Source organism: Chelonoidis abingdonii, chromosome 1 (genome assembly GCF_003597395.2).
Source record: "Chelonoidis abingdonii isolate Lonesome George chromosome 1, CheloAbing_2.0, whole genome shotgun sequence".
Classification (NCBI taxonomy): Eukaryota; Metazoa; Chordata; order Testudines; family Testudinidae; genus Chelonoidis; species Chelonoidis abingdonii.
The window spans coordinates 226,428,793-226,447,260 of NC_133769.1; the positions used below are offsets into that span (position 1 = coordinate 226,428,793).

Genomic DNA, 18,468 nt, shown 5'->3' on the forward strand with positions numbered 1-18,468 from the left:
GCAGACAGCACACCCTTCCGTTCTCTGGATCAGCTCTAGTTACAGGCCTGTCTATTCTTCTCAGTAAGTAGTCCCCAGTCACGTAGACCTGCTTTTTCTTGGTGATGGTGTGATTCTGCGGTCTATCCCCTGTTCCCTCTGGTTGCAAGTCCTTTTGATTTCTATTGTTCCTTGCAATCCTCCGCAACCCATCCCATATCCTCATATTTGGTGGTGTTATCTCCATTGACTCCTCCCCTCTTCCTATAGAACTAGCTGCTCTTCTCTTCTTCCTTGGCCTCTCACCTTCAGTGGCCACCTGCTGTGCCCCTTCTTCATTTTCCAACTCCGCAAACCTGTTCCTGAGCTCTATTTCTCCTTCACTAGCCCATTTTTTCCTCTGCCTGGTTCTGTTAGTCACATGCTTCCACTGTCCACTTTCCTCACCCAGCAGTCTCCCCTCAGAGTTCTTTGGTCCTGCCTCCATCTGAAAGGCTGAGCTTATCCCTTCAGCCTCCTCATGTCTTTGCTCCATGATCCGCTCAAACCCCCTTCTACACTCTACCAGAGTTTCCACCTGCATCTCCATTCCTCGGATCTTTTCTTCCATCAGCTCTATCAGGTGGCACTTTATGCAGATTAAACTCTTATCAGGTACCCCCTCCAAGATCATGTACATGCCACAGCTTCCACATCCAGTCATCGTCATTGTGTCTTCCACTGCTGCCTCTGTATCATTCATAGCCTTCCTACCTAAACATGTTAGTCAAGGAAACACAAACAAAACCACCACCACTTACAGCAAAACAAACCCCCAGTGGGCACCAGTACACTAGCAGAACACCACCCACTCCCTTCACTAACCTGTCTATTCCTCTGCCTAACTCTCTTAGTCTCCCTCGCAAACTCCCCTTGCAAACTCCCACTGAAACTCCCCTGTTTACAGCTCTGTTTACTGGCTTCTGTGCTGCTGCAGCTGTCTATGCTTCTGCCTGACTGGCTACCTTTATAGGACCCCTAAGCAGAGAAGCCCTGCCCCCTAATCAGGGTTCAGCTTCTCTCCCAGCACACTGCCCCTACCAACCTCCACACGTATAACTGCAAAATACAATACACAAAATAAAAAACCCTTCTCCTCCAACAGAACTCCGACTGAAACTCTTCTGTTTACAGCTCTGTTTGCTGGGTCCTGATGCATCCCAAGACCGCATTAACTTTTTTCACGGCCATATCACATTGGTGGCTTATAGTCATCCTGTGATCAACCAATACTCCTCTTGACCTGCTGTTCACAAACAGGGAAGAATTGGTAGGAGAAGTAGAAGTGGGTAGCAACCTTGGCAGCAGTGACCATGAGATGGTCGAGTTCAGGATCCTGACAAAAGGAAGAAAGCAGAGCAGCAGAATACAGACCCTGGAGTTCAGAAAAGCAGACTTTGACTCCTTCTGGGAATTGATGGTCAGGATCCCCTGGGAGGTTAATATGAGGGAGAAAGGAGTCCCGGAGAGCTGGCTGTATTTTAAAGAAGCCTTAGTGAAGGTACAGGAACAAACCATCCCTATGTGCAGAAAGAATAGCAAACATGGCAGGCGACCAGCTTGGCTTAACAGAGAAATCTTTGGTGAGCTTAAACACAAAAAGAAAGCTTGCAAGAAATGGAAACTTGGACAAATGACTAGGGAGGAGTCTAAAATTATTGGTTGAGCAGGCAGGGATGTAATCAGGAAGGCCAAGGCACAACTGGCATTGCAGCTAGCAAGGGATGTGAAGGTGACAAGTAGGGGTCCTACCGGTATGTTAGCAACAAGAAGAAGGTTAGGGAAAGTGTTGGACCCTTACTGAATGGGAGAGGCAACCTAGTGACAGATAATGTGGAAAAAGCTAAAATACTCAATGCTTTTTTTTACCTCAGTCTTCACAGACAAGGTCAGCTCCCACGCTGCTGCATTGTGCAACACAGTATGGGGATGAGGTGAGCAGCCCTCAGTGGTGAAAGAACAGGTTCAGGAATATTTAGGAAAGCTGGACATGCACAAGTCCATGGGGCTGGATGCAATGAATCCGAAAGTGCTGAGGGAGTTGGATGATGTGACTGCAGAGCCATTGGCCATTATTTTTTAAAATTCATGGTGATCGGGGGAAGTCCTGGATGTTTGCAAAAAGGCAAACATAGTACCCATCTTTAAAAAAGGGAAGAAGGAAAATCCGGGGAACTATAGACCAGGCAGCCTCACCTCAGTCCCCAGAAAAATCATGGAGCAGGTCCTCAAGGAATCCATTTTGAAGCACTTAGAGGAAAGAAAGATGATCAGGAACAGTCAACATGGATTCACCAAGGGCAAGTCATGCCTGACCAAACTGATTGCCTTCTATGATGAAATAACTGGCTCTGTGGATATGGTGAAAACAGTGGAGGTGATATACCTTGACTTTAGCAAAGCTTTTGATATGGTCTCCCACAGTATTCTTGCCAGCATGTTAAAGAAGTATGGACTGAATGAATGGACTATAAGGTGGATAGAAAGCTTGCTAGATCGTCAGATTCAATGGGTAGTGATTAACAGCTCAATGTCTAGCTGACAGCTGGTATCAAGCGGAGTGCCCCAGGAGTTGGTCCTGGAGCCAGTTTTGTTCAACATCTTCATTAATTATCTGGATGATGGAATGTATTGCACCCTCAGTGGATGACACTAAGCTGGGGGAGAGGTAGATACGCTGGAGGTTAGGGAAAGGGCCCAGAGGGATCTAGACAAATTAGAGGATTGGACCAAAAGAAATCTGATGAGGTTCAACAAGGACAAGTGCAGAGTCCTGCACTTAGGATGGAAGAATCCCATGCACTGCTACAGACTGGGGACTGACTGGCTAAGCGGCAGTTCTGCAGAAAAGGACATGGACAAGAAGCTATATGTGAGTCAACAGTGTGCCCTTGTTGCCAAGAAAGGCAATAGCATATTGGGCTGCATTAGTAGGAGCATTGCCAGCAGATGGAGGGAAGTGATTATTCCCCTCTATTCGGCACTGGTGAGGCCACATCTGGAGTATTAAGTCCAGTTTTGAGCCACCTATTACAGAAAGGATGTGGACAAATTGGAGAGTCCTGCGGAGGGCAACAGAAATGTTTAGGGGACTGGGGCACATGACTTATGAGGAGAGGCTGAGGGAACTGGGCTTGTTTAGTCTAAAGAAGAGAAGAATGTGGGGGGATTTGATAGCTGCTTTCAACTACCTGAAGAGGGGTTCAAAAGAGGATAGAGCTAGTTTGTTCTCAGTGGTGGCAGATGACAGAACAAGGAGAAATGGTCTCAAGTTGCAGTGGGGGAGGTCTAGGTTGGATATTAGGAAAAACTATTTCTCTAGAAGGGTGGTGATGCACTGGAATGGGTTACCTATGGAGGTGGTGGAATCTCCATCCTTAGAGGTTTTTAAGGCCCAGCTTGACAAAGCCTTGACTGGGATGATTTAGTTGGGGTTGGTCCTGCTTTGAGTAGGGGGTTGAACTAGATGACCTCCTGAGGTCTCTTCCAATCCTCATCCTCTATGATTATATTATTCTCCCAAACTGGAACTCTGTAGTTCACCCTACTTTAAACTGGATCATCAGGGCATAAGATCCCCTATTCCCACTGTATGGCCATGGTTATAGGGTGATTGGAGCCTTACACCCACTTGCAGTCCTTCATGAGTGAACCCCCTGAGAGGCTAGATTTCATTGTCCTCGCCCCTCTCTGGGTGGAACCCCACAGTTCCACCACTCTTAGACTTGATCCTGGAGTGACATCCTTCCTGTGTCTAGCCATGTTAACATGACAGACCCAACTGAAATTGTTACTTGTAACATACTTCTCTCTGGAAGCCTGTGATCAGTGACAAATTAAAGTGATTCAAAATAGCTCCTTCCAAACAAACATATTGTCTATTCACCATACGGATAAGGCATAAGAAATGGGTGAATACCACAAAAGGTGTCCCTGCCTGGGTCTTGCCTAAAGCTCATCACCTCTTTCAAGGTTTAAGTGAGCCTACCTGCTTCAGACACACCCCACAGAGCTTCTGCCTCAGTACCACAGCCCTGTTGCATTGTCTTTAGGCAAGACTCAGGGCAGAAAACCTTGTGATTTGGTTGTTGAGTTGTTCATTGCTAAGCCTACCTACAAGTTGCTAGCTAAATAAGAAACTTCTGGTTAACAGTTTTGTCCAGTTAATTCAGTTTGAAACAAAAACCACATTCCGCCTCTTCCCTCCCTAAGAAACCATTGACAATGTTGTTACCATCTTTGGGAAAATATGCACCAAAATTGAACTTAACATTTAGCCACTCTTCTTTATTTGTTTCTCCTCAATAAGCATGTCTAGATTTTCTTGATGGGTATCCAGCTTTGAATTTTAGGCCCAGATTTTTAAAGCTATTTAGATGTTGCTGAGCTCAGCACCCAAACCTAACGTCAATAAAGCAGTTACTTTATTCTAAAATGCTCAATGTATTTATTGCCAATCCCAAGGGGAATGGTTGTAACAGTCTGTAGAAATTTGCCAAGTCTTTTTTTCTTTTTCATAATTCCAGTTGAAGTTGTAATTTGTATTGTTTCTATTTAATAATCCCCATGAGTGATATTTGTCCATATCTTGAATACCACAGTTATTTAAATATAGTTATATATATGGATAGTCCTGGGTTTTGAATCTCTCCCAAAATATTTATTTGGCTGCCTTTGTATACTGTGGGCTGTTTTTTCTAACCAAATACTAATGCATGTTTGGCTACAGAAGGAGAGTTTCACACAGAGGGCCACAATTGCTGTCTACCATTGTTGTAAAACATTAATTCATATATTGATTACCTCTCACTAATAAGCTGTTCCCTCCTTAAGTGGCTGAGTTTCAATACTGAACACATACATATATTTATAACTCTTATGGAAGAGAAGGGTGTTTGTTGCTGACTGGTCTTTTTCATGTTACAAATAGTATTTCAAATCACTTTGCTGCTGAGTAGTAATTGAAATGACAAGAGTTTTATTCTGATTTCTAATTTGACACCCCAGGATGCATCTGTTAAAACCTGTCACAACACCAAAATGAAGATACAAAATGGCCAGCTCATCAAAACCATCTTTGCAACCCTGCGGATTGTTAAACTGATTGAAGGCATTTTATGAGTCTGCATGGGAAAATTAATATTTTTTTTAAGGGCAGCATTGTAGTCTTTCCATTACTAGAATTGCAGTTCATGTTTAAGCCGGGGCCACCCAGAGGATTCAGGGGGTCTGCGGTCTTCGGCAGCGTGGGGTCCTTCCTCTTCGGGACCCATCACCGAAGTGCCCTGAAGACCCGTGTCGGCCTCCCCCAACCCCCGCCGAATTACCAGCGAAGCGGGACCCGCTGCTGAAATACGAGGTCTTCAACAGTAATTCGGCAGCGGGGGGTCCTTCCGCCTTGGAGCGGAAGATCCCCCGCCACCAAATTGATGACGATGACCCAATGCGGAAGAAGCTCCAGGGGCCCGGGCCCCGTGAGAGTTTTCCGGGCCCCCCGGAGCAAGTGAAGGATCCCCCTCCAGGGGCCCCGAAAAACTCTGCAGATTGCCCCACTTACCCCCTGTCCTCCTCTGGGCGGCCCTGGTTTAAGCTGTGATTCCAAATACACAGGTTTTGACTGTTTCATCTAAACATAAAGAAGGAGAGTTTTACTTAACTACTATGCTATGCCCTGGTGTTGTACTTGCAATTTTTCCTTAAGATCCCTTCAAGATTGTATAGTAGCATGGACAATATCTCTCATTCCCAGGGGCAGTATTGGCAAGGACTTACACTGTGGCTATCTGCATGAAACCTACCCTATGAATAGCATTTGTCATTTGTCATGTATTAGAAAAAATTGTCTGTTCCTGATGACAGCTGATCTTATGTACAGACAATATTTGTCAGTGCACAGACTGATTCTTTTTCATTACAATAGCATTTGCCACAGTCAATCCATAGTACCTTTTATATTCTCAGAAGAAAGCAAGGTCTGTAGATAATTGGATATCCAACTGTTGGCTTTCTATTATCACTTTGTTCAAAAGGCACATGTTTACCTGGTACTTCATATAGGCTGCAATAAGTGGTTGATCTTCTGATTATCCTCTGTTGCTTATTTGATGTAGATTTGTTTGCCTTCCCTCCTCCCCCATCTGTGTTCCCCCCATCCCTGAACCAATCTGATTTAAAAAAGAAAGCTCAGAAATAAGAAAGATATTTCAGTGTGTTAATCTTGTTCTCTTCCTCTTGCTTGTGGCAGTTTAGTGTATATCTCACACTATACTATGTAACATGCAAAGAAAGGAATAAAAACATTTTCAAATATCTGAAAGCTATTGTGGGATGTGTGGTTGGTTTTTTTTGTTTTTGTAGAAGTGTGTAATGAACTGGTAGCCTTTTTTCTAGAACAAGCATCTGTAACACTTGCTGGCTTTAACAGCAGAATTTTCCCATAATATTTAATGATGGAAGCTCTGCATATATTTACATAATGTGTCTTTTTTGGCAAGAGAACAACTGAAGGCATATATGACAATACCTCACAGTTTTATCTCTTTCCTGCCAATTATACTTGAGTCATCCCTGTCGTTAAATCTTTAGGTCAATAAAATGAATCTCAAAGCAAAAGCCTAGCATGTGTTGAGGAACTAACTCTGTAGGATGCCTTGGAAAAGTGAATATTTTCCCATTATCTTTTTCTCCTAACATCAATATTTTTCCAATTTTCTCCTTCTATTAGGAGGTTCTTATGCACATTTAATGTGGCTTTATTATAAGAATCTTTGCAAGGCCATCAGTACCTATCAACATGCATTTTACTTCTCAGTGTATAATGATAAGTGTGTGGGAATCTCATTTTGACATGAGACAAAGAATAATGCAATAAAGAGAGAGGACTTGATCCAAAGCTGATCAAATTCAGTAGGAGCCTTTCTATTACATTTAATGAGCTTTGGTTCAAGCCCATGGTGGGTAAAGTTGCTTGTAGGTATTTGATAAGATGGGTACAGTCTCATCATGTAAAATAATAGTAAGTGTCATTCACTGTATATTTTATCGTGGAACTTACTGAACAACAGTACCTGATTCAAGTTCGCTCAGCTAATATGAGACATGAATAAAGTTGGATGATACTCGGGAATTTTGGTTTGCTGAGGATTTTGGCATTTATGATTTTTTTTATTCCAATTTGGAACAAGCAAACTTACCAAAATTTCCCAGTGAACCAGAGATCCCGCAAACTTTTGTTTCAGATACATTCAAATATGGTGTTCCTGAAACAAAATCACTGAGTAGCCATGAAACTGACATTCTTGTCAGTTTCACTTAGCTGCTCCGTGGGAGGGATCCTACCAGCCAGGGCTCTTAGAGCTGCTACTTCCCTGCTGCAGCCAAGGCACTGGGGGCCGCTAGGCTCCTTGTAGTGGAGTACAGCCTTAGAGTCCTGGCTTCACCCAGTATCCCAGGCCTGTTGCCACAGAGCAGGGAGCCTAGCAGACCCCAGAGCTAGGGGTCTGTAGACGAGTGGACTTACCCCTGCGGTGCCTACTACTGGTTGTCCTGGTGAATTAGCTCACTGCCAGCCCGTAGCGCTCGCTGCACACCAGTGATCCACTTGTCCTCTGGCCCCATGTCCCTCCCTGAACCCTGGGGCCCTTTTAACTGGGATGCTGCCCCCTGGCAGTACCCCACCAATCTGGGTATTCCCTCCCTGAGGAACCCCTAACCCACTATCCCCACTTTGCCTCAGTTTTGGCTACTGCCCAGTCTCCATCTAGCCCCCATTCACTGGGGCAGACTGCAGCGTCAGCCACTCATCATAGGCAAAGGGGTTTGGACCTGCTGCCTTTGCCTACCCCTTGGGCTGCTCCCTGCAACCCCCAGTACCTCTTGGCCTTATGCTAGGTTGCAGCCTGGGGCTTTCCAGGCAGGAGCTCCCCAGCTCCTCTACCTTTCCCCAGCCTTGCTTCACCCAGGTACCCTGTGTCTAGGTCCCTGCAGCCAGGCCCTTCTCCCTCTACAGCCAGAGGGAGACTGTTTAGGCCTCTGGCTCACAGCCTTTTATAGGGGCCAGCTGAGCCTGATTGGGGCATGGCCACAGCCAGGGCCAGTGCAACCATTTAGGTGACCTAGGTAGTCGCCTAGGGCACTAGTATTTGGGGGGCGCTATTTTCTTCGGCCGCAACTGCGGCGGCCGGATCTTCAGCTGCCCTGGTTGCTGCTGGCATTTAGGCAGAGGGAGCTGGGCAGGGGAGGGCAAGGAGGGCCACCTGCAGCAAGTAAGGGGGGGGATGGCACACAGGGGAATTCCTCTGCCCAGCTCACCCGTGCCCCGCTTCCTCCCTGAGCATGCCATGGCCGCTTCACTTCTCCCACCTCCCAGGCTTGCAGTGCCTATTTCCTTTTTAAAAATTAAAATAATGAAAATAAAAATTAAACGTATTAACACTTGCTCCAGTCACCCAGCTCTCAACTAACTTACTGGAGCCCAAACTACAACTTAACTTGTAGGAGTGCTTCCCTCTTTTCAATCCTTGTAATCTATTTTGTTTCCCTCACAGAATTCCAACTATCCCATTAAACAATTAATCAGATGCTTATATTGACACAAGTGTCTTAATTGTTTAATTTTTTATTGACACTAGCCAAACTGAGAGCTCATTATATTGAGGACTAATAAGATTACCATAGTTGCACCTACACTGTACTCCTCCACTAACACGCAGTTCTGTATGTACAATCTGCCTGCCACCCTTTTCATTTGCAGAATTCCTGACCTATGGAGTTTTTGGTTATATGCCTATGTGTGTACTTTTTACATGTTTAGTGACTGTATTTTTTTAAATCTAGTTTTCAGTAACAAGTTCAAATAGTATTTTTTACCATGGTATACTAAACCAATTAAAAACATAATAGTTGTCCACCAATTCAGCTGCAGCCTATCATACACGTTTATTTGCATATGCAGTCTTGTGAGCTGACACTATTTTCCGTATTGCCCTTTGAGGAGGATAATACTAGACACAGACTATTTACTCAGCTGATTTAGCCAACCATCAACTAAAATAGCTAATTAGTTAAGTCTATATCAACCAGCTGAGATGAGTATGAAGATTTTTAAACCAAGGTGAAACCAAGGTCAGGAGTTGGCTCAAACAAGTGACATAAATCTTGGTATTCACTAAAACAAGAAGCTGAAATATGTAGTCTTGCCCATGGGAATTAAAAAAAAAAGGCCAAAATTCCAGCTAGTTACTATTCTTATAATTTCAAAGGAAAATTCTTATAATTTCAAAGGAAAGTTACAGAAAATCACTAGTGTCTGATTAGGACTGTGCTTAGCCAAAGCTACATTCTAATTGAGTGGCTGAGCCTTAGGGAGGAAGAATGGACCAAATGCAAGAGACACTGAAGGCCCTATTATGAAAGTTATTCAGTTTCAAGATGGGAACCTCAGAATGGCACATCCGAATCCAGTGAACTTCCTAACGACTGTTGGAGGGCGCTGACAATGTTGAGGATGCTTATGAGTTACACAAAATACACCAGACTGTTAGTTCAGCTACAGCGTCTCAATACACTTAACAATATACATTGCCCCACACAGTAAAGTCTTAAGGAGTGGGGCTCTTGCAGACTGCCTAAGGTATTAGAGTCACTGAGATGAATCCCTCACAGGTGCTCTAAGTGTTGACGTACATACTTTCTAGGCACTTGGTGTACTGAAAAGTGAGCAGGTGCTCGAAATATTGACTTAATTGTACCTATTTTATGTGCTGACCTTAGAAGTTTTACAGGAGCAGAGCTTCACCCTTTCAGACAAGCTGAATATGGCAAAAATACATGACCAAAAATAAGAATCAGCTCCTGGGAAAGCTTGTCAAAACTTCAAGGGATGGACATCTTCATTTAGAGTTCCATAGGAAGCTTCTTGATACCTCAGTTGTCTTGGAAAGTTAGATATAACAGTCCAGGTTACACTGCTCTACAGCCAAAATGCTTCTGAAATAAATGTAGTCAAACTTTACTAATTCTGGGTCACTGAGAACGAAAATGATGCTTAAAATTGTTGATTGGCTCTAGTTTTCAGGATATGCTATTGGGTCATTATATACGACCCTTGACTTGGGAATGGCGGAGGATAAGTGACTTATAAAGGGAAGGGATCTCAATTTAAACCAGAAATGACTAAAATACATCTTTGACTGGATCTATGAATAAATCTATGAATGAGTTTGAACAGTACTTGTTTTTTAGGCAAAACAATGAATGATGCAATCTGAAGCTGGTATTGCGTCGTACATGATATGAATTGCATCATGTTATTCCTAGAAGTCATGGATGATGCAATCATAACGAAGCTTACATCACTCTGCAGAACAACTTGCCCTATATCAGCTCTAGAAATCATACAGTGTCGTGCTCTCTTATTTGCCACTGTTTGATTTTGCAAACGGACACATTTCTGTTTAGCCAAAGTGAGCAGAGATGCCTCGTACTTGTGTGAACAGTGCAGATAACTTCTGCTATGTTTGTGGTAAAGAGACTTTTGCATCACAAAAGAGCACTATAACCACTATGGTTAAGAAAGCCTATCACCTTTATTTTGGCTGCAAAACTGGAGATCAGGACAAGAGGTGGGCCCCACACATATGCTGCAACACTTACGCAACAAATCTTCGCCAGTGGTTGAACAGGAAAAGGAAATCTATGCCTTTTGCAGTGCCAATGATTTGGAGAGAGCCAACAGATCATACCAGCAATTGTTACTTCTGCCTGGTGCCTCCAGCTGGGAAAGGTGTGTCAAAGAAGAAAAAGTGGACTGTGCATTATCCAAACATTCCATCAGCTATACACCCAGTACCCCACGGAGAAGGACTGCCGGTTCCTGATGCACCAGAATCATTCTCACTCGAGTCAGATGAGGAAGAGGAATAGGATGAAACTTCTGGTCCTGAACCATCAATGTCACAGGACCCACATTTTCTCCCATCCTCCTCCTCTGAACCACACCTCATAACACAAGGTGAACTGAATGACCTTGTGAGGGATTTGGAACTACCCAAGAGTAAGGCAGAGCTGTTGGGCTCCAGACTACAGCAGTGGAATCTCCTGGCAGGTGATGTTAGGGTTTCCATGTTCCATGACCGTCAAAAGATCTTGTCCCATTCTTCTTCATGGAAGGTGATCTTGTAGCCTGCAACAACATCGATGGTGTGATGGCAGCCCTCAACATCGTTCACGATCCAGATGAGTGGAGACTGTTCATTGATTCATCGAAGACGAGTCTTAAAGCTGTTTTGCTGCATAATGGCAATGTTTTGCCATCAATTCCAGTTGGTCATGCAGTCCATATGAAGGAAACCTATGACAACATGAAACAACTTTTGAGGTGCATAAACTATGACCAACATCAGTGGCAGCTTTATAGCAATTTGAAGGTTGTTGCTCTCTTGCTTGGTCTGCAGACTGGATACACAAAGTACTGCTGTTTTCTCTGCGAATGGGATAGTCGTGCAAGAGATTCCCACTACATCAAGAAAGATTGGCCACTCCGACAGTCATTGGAGCCTGGGAGGAAAAGTGTTCAGCATCCACCACTTGTTGAATCAAGGAAGATTTTGTTACCACCCTTACACATCAAGCTGGGTCTGATGAAGAACTTTGTCAAGGCCATTGACAAAACACAAGCAGCTTTCAAGTACCTCCGTGGAAAATTTCCAAGGTTAAGTGAAGCTAAGATAAAGGAAGGTGTCTTTGTTGGTCCTCAGATTCGTGAACTTCTTCGAGATGATGCATTTGACCATGCACTGCGTGGCAAGGAAAAGACGGCATGGAAAGCCTTCCAGTTAGTGGCAATAAATTTTCTCAGAAACAACAAGGCAGACAACTACAGGTTGTTGGTGGAAAACCTCCTCAAGGCATACAAAAGCCTTGGTTGCAACATGTCACTAAAGATACATTTTTTGCACTCTCATCTAGATTTTTTTCCACCGAACTGCGGAGCAGTGAGCGACGAGCACGGCGAGCGATTTCACCAGGACATTGCAACAATGGAGAAACGCTATCAGGGCAAATGGAGCCCATCAATGCTTGCAGACTATTGCTGGACAGTGACAAGAGATGCTCCATTTAATGAATACAAGAGACAAGCCAAGAAGCGCCGAGTAGACACTGAATAGGACTAAACTATGTACATAATAGTTTTTTGCCTTTTGTTTCATAATAAATTTTATTTATATAACCCTTTTGCTGATTTTTAAAGTGTTACATAAACAGGACAGGTGAAATATTATCATGTAAAGCAACCATAAACACATGAAAAGACCTAGGTTTACAATTTATGATTAAAACTCTACTATCTACACAATATACATAGACATAAAATGTAAAAACTTAAATATCTTAGAAACAGTAGCCAATCAGTTGTTTTAATTGTCATATTTGAATTCAGCACATCAAAATACGTAATAAATACCACATTTTATCTCTGAAGCAGACGACTTCTCAAAAATTGTAGACCAGTGTTATTGGGGATTTTTAGTAGATGGCCACCAAGTTTGGGATACTTGTGTGAAAAGTCCACTGATTCCTGTCATTTTTGGCAGTTGATACTCTTCTGAAAGTAACAAGCAAGAACGTCAATGAATATAGATTTTCTCATAGCTTTGCACGACATAATTATTAACTATTCAGTATCATAAGTCTCAAGGGGGCAATTTTCAGAGTGTGAGCATTTGAAAATTGTTCCCTGACTTTGATTTTCAGGTCATTAAAGTAATGCTGTGAGACCAATCTCACCTATTTTTAATTTTTATTTTCCTTCTACCTATCTTAGCTAATTATATTCCCCTCCCCCACAATACTACTGGCTGAGCCTCTCTCACTCTGTTTATCCTCACAACATCCTGTGAGGTAGGGAAGTGCTAGTATACCTCTTAGAGATGGGAACGGAAACACAGACTTGTCTAAGGTCACACAGGAAGTCTGTTGTAGAGTAAGGAATTAAACCCTGGTCTGTTGAATTACAAGTCAGTGACCTGACCACCCTTTCTCTCTCTGATGTTAAATTTAGTTTATAATTGTTTTCCTTTGTGGAGGATATATTCAACTCATATAGGTTAAATTAAATGAGTAGTTAACAGCCAACTCTCATATATAATGGCTATTTTGCATTCTCTATCAAGTGTTCACTGTACAGCCCATTACCTCCATGAAATGCACTGTGTTCGACATGCATAATTTCAAAGTGATAAAAAGACATATATGTATTTTTATTTAGAAAACCCCTATTTGTGTGCATAACATATTGGTATTTGTAAATTATACAGTTCAGCAAAGCATCTTTTTATATACAGGAGCTGACAGGGCTAATTTGTCAGTGGCTGAATCATCACTCAGCTGAATCACCAATCTCTTTAAAAAATAGTATGGCTAAGGGAATGGCATTAATTTTTTGTCCTTACTTCCAAAACGTTAAGTTAAATTGTTACAGTATATTAAATGTAATGTGATGTGACAGTTAAGCCTCACAGTTAGAGCTGGGTGTGCACCTTTCACTTACCCTGTCCTTTCTGGGGGCATCTGTCAGTATTTGATGTTGTTCAAGTATCATCTCTGAGAGACAGTAGAGTGCCGAGCGCTGATATGCTGACACTCTGAGGTAAGGTCATTTTCACATGTGCCATCTTCTAAAGGAATAATACCATCTTCTTCTGGGAATAATACCGAAAGCACTGTGGTTCTTCTCTCATGAATAAATGAACCAGTTGAGAAGAGCCATCATCTTCTCATGTCAGTAATATCTCTATGTATAGAACCTCCCCTAGAAGAAAAACACAAGATAAAATATAAGCAGTGAATAAGTATCCAGATTTTCAAAACAGCTTGGCTCCTATTCAGGCATCTCAATGCAATGGGCAGAATTTTCAGAGTGCTCAGCACCCAGTTGTTCCTATTGAATAAGAATATATTTCACACTCCCATTCACAACCCTAAGAAATGTAAGTAGAATTGAGTCCCATGTTTTTAAAAGGGTCTCCAAACATGGTGGTGATCCAGAAGTAAATGGGTGCTGGAGTATTTTAGTTCCGTACTTATCCATAATAACATCCTTACAAAATGCTTTACAAAAGCTAGTGATAGAGATGGGAAAACCAGTCTGAATAACTTCAAATGTTCACCCCAAATGCAAACTGCATCTTTTTTGAGAGCCATAGTTAAACAACTTTAAAAAGAGCTAATTCCCCCTATATCACTCTATACTTCCAGATTCTAGGCAGAGATGTAAATGGAAGTGCAAAAATAACGTGAGGTAGCTTTGTGATATGAAGTGCTTGATGCAAGGCAAGAATTGCAGGAATTCTCACAAGGAATCTCATGAAATTTCTAGCTCATTTTTGTAAATTCAGGAAGTTCAGGTAGTTTGAATAAGCATCCGAACATCTGGGTTCTTATTCTTATATAATTAATTTCTAAACCTTTTGAAGTTTGCCCGCCATTAGTTAAAATGTGCTGTATGAAGTCTATATATTAAAACAAATAATGCTGAGAACTTCACTCAGACTTACAAAACCCAGGAAAGCTGAAACTTCATGCTTATCCCTTAGTAGTAGTATTTGTACTTGTTACAATTGCAATAGCAGCCAAAATGTGCCAAGCACTTTCCAAATCCTGAAGTGGAAAGTTCTTAGTTCTGGAAAGTGGGGACCCTGGCCAACCCTGAGGTGTTTTCCACCTAAGCAAGGCTCCTAGATTGCACAAAAGGTTTCTAAAGGGCCCCATGACAGAGAATAGGAGATTCTGTGGTCAAGGGAGGAGGGCTAGATTGGAAACTCTTGAGTGGAGCCAACCCTATCTCAATCCTCCCCAGCAGGAAACTTCTTCCTTTCTTTGAGCATTCCCCTGAGTCCCCTAGAGATAGCTATCATCTTCAGCCTCACCCTAGGACCCAGCAGGGGCAGGTGGCTCAGAATGCTTGCAGTGGTTGGGAGCAAGGAAGAACTAACATAGAACCTCCAGAGACTCACCTATTTGAGCTATGTAGGGAGCTGTGCAGTCTAGAGAGATGGAAGAGAGCTCAGTCAGAAGCCAGGAGTGGGAAAGAGATGGAAGACAGAGTGAGTCATGGTCCCAATGTGTGGTTGGTGAAGATGAGTTGAGAGATTTTCTGTGCTCCTGTCCCTCATTGTTGAATTGCAAAGATTTGTCCTTAGGGTTCTACAGGGTTCTAACTCATCATACCATAATTATTCAGTTTTTGAAAAGTCCTGTTGATATGCTATGAAATACTAGTTTTATTTGGACTCAGCAGTGTTGCCAAGTTTGGCATATTATTCATATTATACTTTTGCAAGCATTACTAATGGGCCCTTACTAACAGGCACGTAGTGTTTTTAGCAATAGCAGATATTCTGTCCAAAATAAAGCTATAATCATTGCATACACCATAGTAGCTAGCTGCTTTTGCACTACTAGGCTGCTTGGGGTAATAATAATGAAATTATTTGCACAGTATGATCCAAAATACTGAATGGAGAGTAAAAATTCACATGAAAAATAGAATGTGAAGGGCATGTTCATTGGGCACTTTTTAATCCTTAATACACTGACAGTAAAAGTGGTCAGACACCACAACGATGGGTGCCATACAAGAATCTAGACAGATAGTTAATTATTTATTCATTTTGCATGAGCAGTAAACAAGCTGTAACTTAAGTTAGCATCAACATTAACAAAGAGTGAACTGGGAGTGCTTTCAGATTGCTGAAATTGAATGACAAAAACACATTATCCTGGCAGAATAACACTACTTTCTGCTCACATAATTCCAGCAGCCTGGGCTAATGGGCTATATGTAGCAGTAAGTGTTTGTCAACAAGGGAGAGATTTAATTGCAGAATTACTGAACTACCTCACTCAAAGCTCAGTGTCTAAATGTAGCATCATTGGAAACTCAAAAGTCAAGTTTAAAATGTTCTATGAAGGAATGGATAGGTTTTCAGATATCTTCTGAGAGTCTTGGGTGAAATGATGTGCTTCCTTTCAGACCCAGAAGGAGACCAAATAAAGTAACAGGCAATGAACATGATGGTGCCCCTCTTTTGAAATAAAAGAAACCAAAATGGATTTAGCAAATCATAGAGAGATGCCAAGGATTGGCTGTCCTTAAGAGTGAGATTCAAGGCCGAAGAGTGAGACTTTCCAGGTGGTATGTCAGGTCATCGCTTAAGACAGGGACTCTCAACATGGTGACATCCAGTAGTCCAGGTTTTTGATCAAACCAGCGCTTAACAGTTTGTTTAATATGCACACTGCTTAATATTGCATATGAAACACTTAAATGTCCTAATTCATGCTAAAGTCTAGAATTCTAATGCAATGCAAACTCAATGGATTTTATTTTATTTTGGAATTATTTGCTGGTTGGAACAAAAACCTGGATGGTTGGAGATTCCTGAAGACCAGAATCATTAACCCCTGGTTTAGGCATACAGTGGACAGAACAAGAGAAATATAAACCTAACAAAAATTAAAACCATTTTATCAATACAACAGTGTTTATTTTGCATATCAACTTATCATAGTGATCATCCATTTGAAAAACACATTATAGTACAAATATTATTTGGTTTATATATTATTGTTCCTATAACATTTACAGCAAACTAAAATAACCAGATTCCAAAATAAATAAATGTATTAAAATTAAATAATTAAAATAAAACACAACCAAACAATACGTTGAATGAATGTAAAAATAAAAAAGTAATAAATTGAATTTAATTCATTTGATGCTAGCAAACCATAGATAGAAGATTCAGATTCCACATATCTTTTAATGTCTAGTTTGGTTTCACATTTGCTATTTTTATAACTGCTTTTGGTGACTCAAACTTGAAACATGGCTCAAGATTTGCCAGCTTCACTGGCTAGTCGAGGACAGTGTCCCATCTAGTCCAAGGTTTGGCCTTTCAAGCAAGAGTGAACACTCTGTCTTCTCCTGCATTTGAGTGGGGCAAAACTAAGACAAACCTGGCAAAGCTTGACAGTAATGGGAACTTGAGAAGAAACTGTCATCTTTTTCAGCACGTGAGTAAAAGTATTTTAAATCTTTATATATTTACTCAAAATGAGTGAGATAAGCTTAGGAATATGTGTGAGAGTGAGGTAGCGTGCTAATGAGTGAGTATCACACCCAATGAGTGAGATTTGACAAGTCTGAGGTTTCACCTCTTTTTTTTTGATCCCCAGAAACAAAAAAAGAAATAGCAAAAGGAGCAACTGATCATATAAAATCCTTTCTCTCTAGGAGGATAAAGTTAATGCCCACTCAGCTGCTACTGAATATAGTATATAATATCACTACTGAGTATCTCTCAGTAGTGATACTATATACCTGAAATTAGGTATAGAACTAATTTACTAGAACAAACCATGCATGGTTCATAGTACGACATTATTCTGGTAAAATATAAGGAAGAGATACCGAGAAGGAAGTATTACAATCTCAGAAACTTTTCTAGCAGAGCTGCTTGGTACTACAAAAGGTACTCTGAAAGCTACAAAAGCTAAGAGTTTGACTACTTGATAGCATTATTTCTTACCAATGGACTGTGTTCAAGATTTAGACAAGTGGTATCTTGAGGACTTTGTGCTCTAACAGCTGATCTGCTTTGCAGAATCTCTTGATAATCAGGTAAGGTTCTGTAAATAGTAACGAGGTGCTTTACAGATGGGTATATTGGAGTTGGAAAAGGTTCAGAAAAGAGCAACAAAAATTATTAGGGGTATGAAATGGCTGCCATAAGAGGAGAGGTTAATAAGATTGGAACTTTTCAGCTTAGAAAAAAGATGACTAGGGGAGTATACTATAGAGGTCTATAAAATCATGACTCGTGTGGAGAAAATAAATAAGGAAGTATTATTTATGCCTTCTCATAACACAAGAATTAGGGGTCACCAAATGAAATCAATAGGAGCAGGTTTAAAACAAAATGAAGTATTTTTTCACACAACACAGTCAGCTTCTGGAACTCCTTGCCAGAGGATGTTGTGAAGGCCAAGACTATAACAGGGTTCAAAAAAGAACTAGATAAATTCATAGAGGATAGGTCCATCAATGGCTATGAGCCAGGATGGGCAGGGATGGTGTCCATAGCCTCTGTTTGCCAGAAGTTGGGAATGGGTGACAGGGGATGGATCACTTGATGATTACTTGTTCTGTTCATTCCCTCTGGGAAACCTGGTGTTGGCCACTGTCATTAGACAGGATGCTCGGTTAGATGAATCTTTGGTCTGACCCAGTTCGGCTGTTCTTGTGTTCTTATATAACAATTCTCTATTCCAACCATGTTCTGCTCTGAACAGGAACAGAGCAAGGAATGCAAAAGTGACATTATGCCACCCTTGTACTCCCCTTCTTCCAGCGCTGACTAAGGACCAGCTTGGAATCCAGGGCAAGTT

General features: G+C 41.7%; 1 long non-coding RNA gene across 1 annotated transcript in view; it reads left to right on the top strand.

The window, feature by feature from the left end:
- The window catches only part of LOC142045839 (uncharacterized), a 322,917-nt gene extending 310,670 nt beyond the window's left edge, over positions 1-12,247 (top strand). The window contains exons 2-3 of the long non-coding RNA XR_012654732.1: positions 9,978-11,122; positions 12,075-12,247. This is a non-coding gene — a long non-coding RNA (uncharacterized LOC142045839). The remainder of the gene's footprint in view (positions 1-9,977; positions 11,123-12,074) is intronic.
- The last annotated feature ends 6,221 nt before the right edge of the window (positions 12,248-18,468 follow it).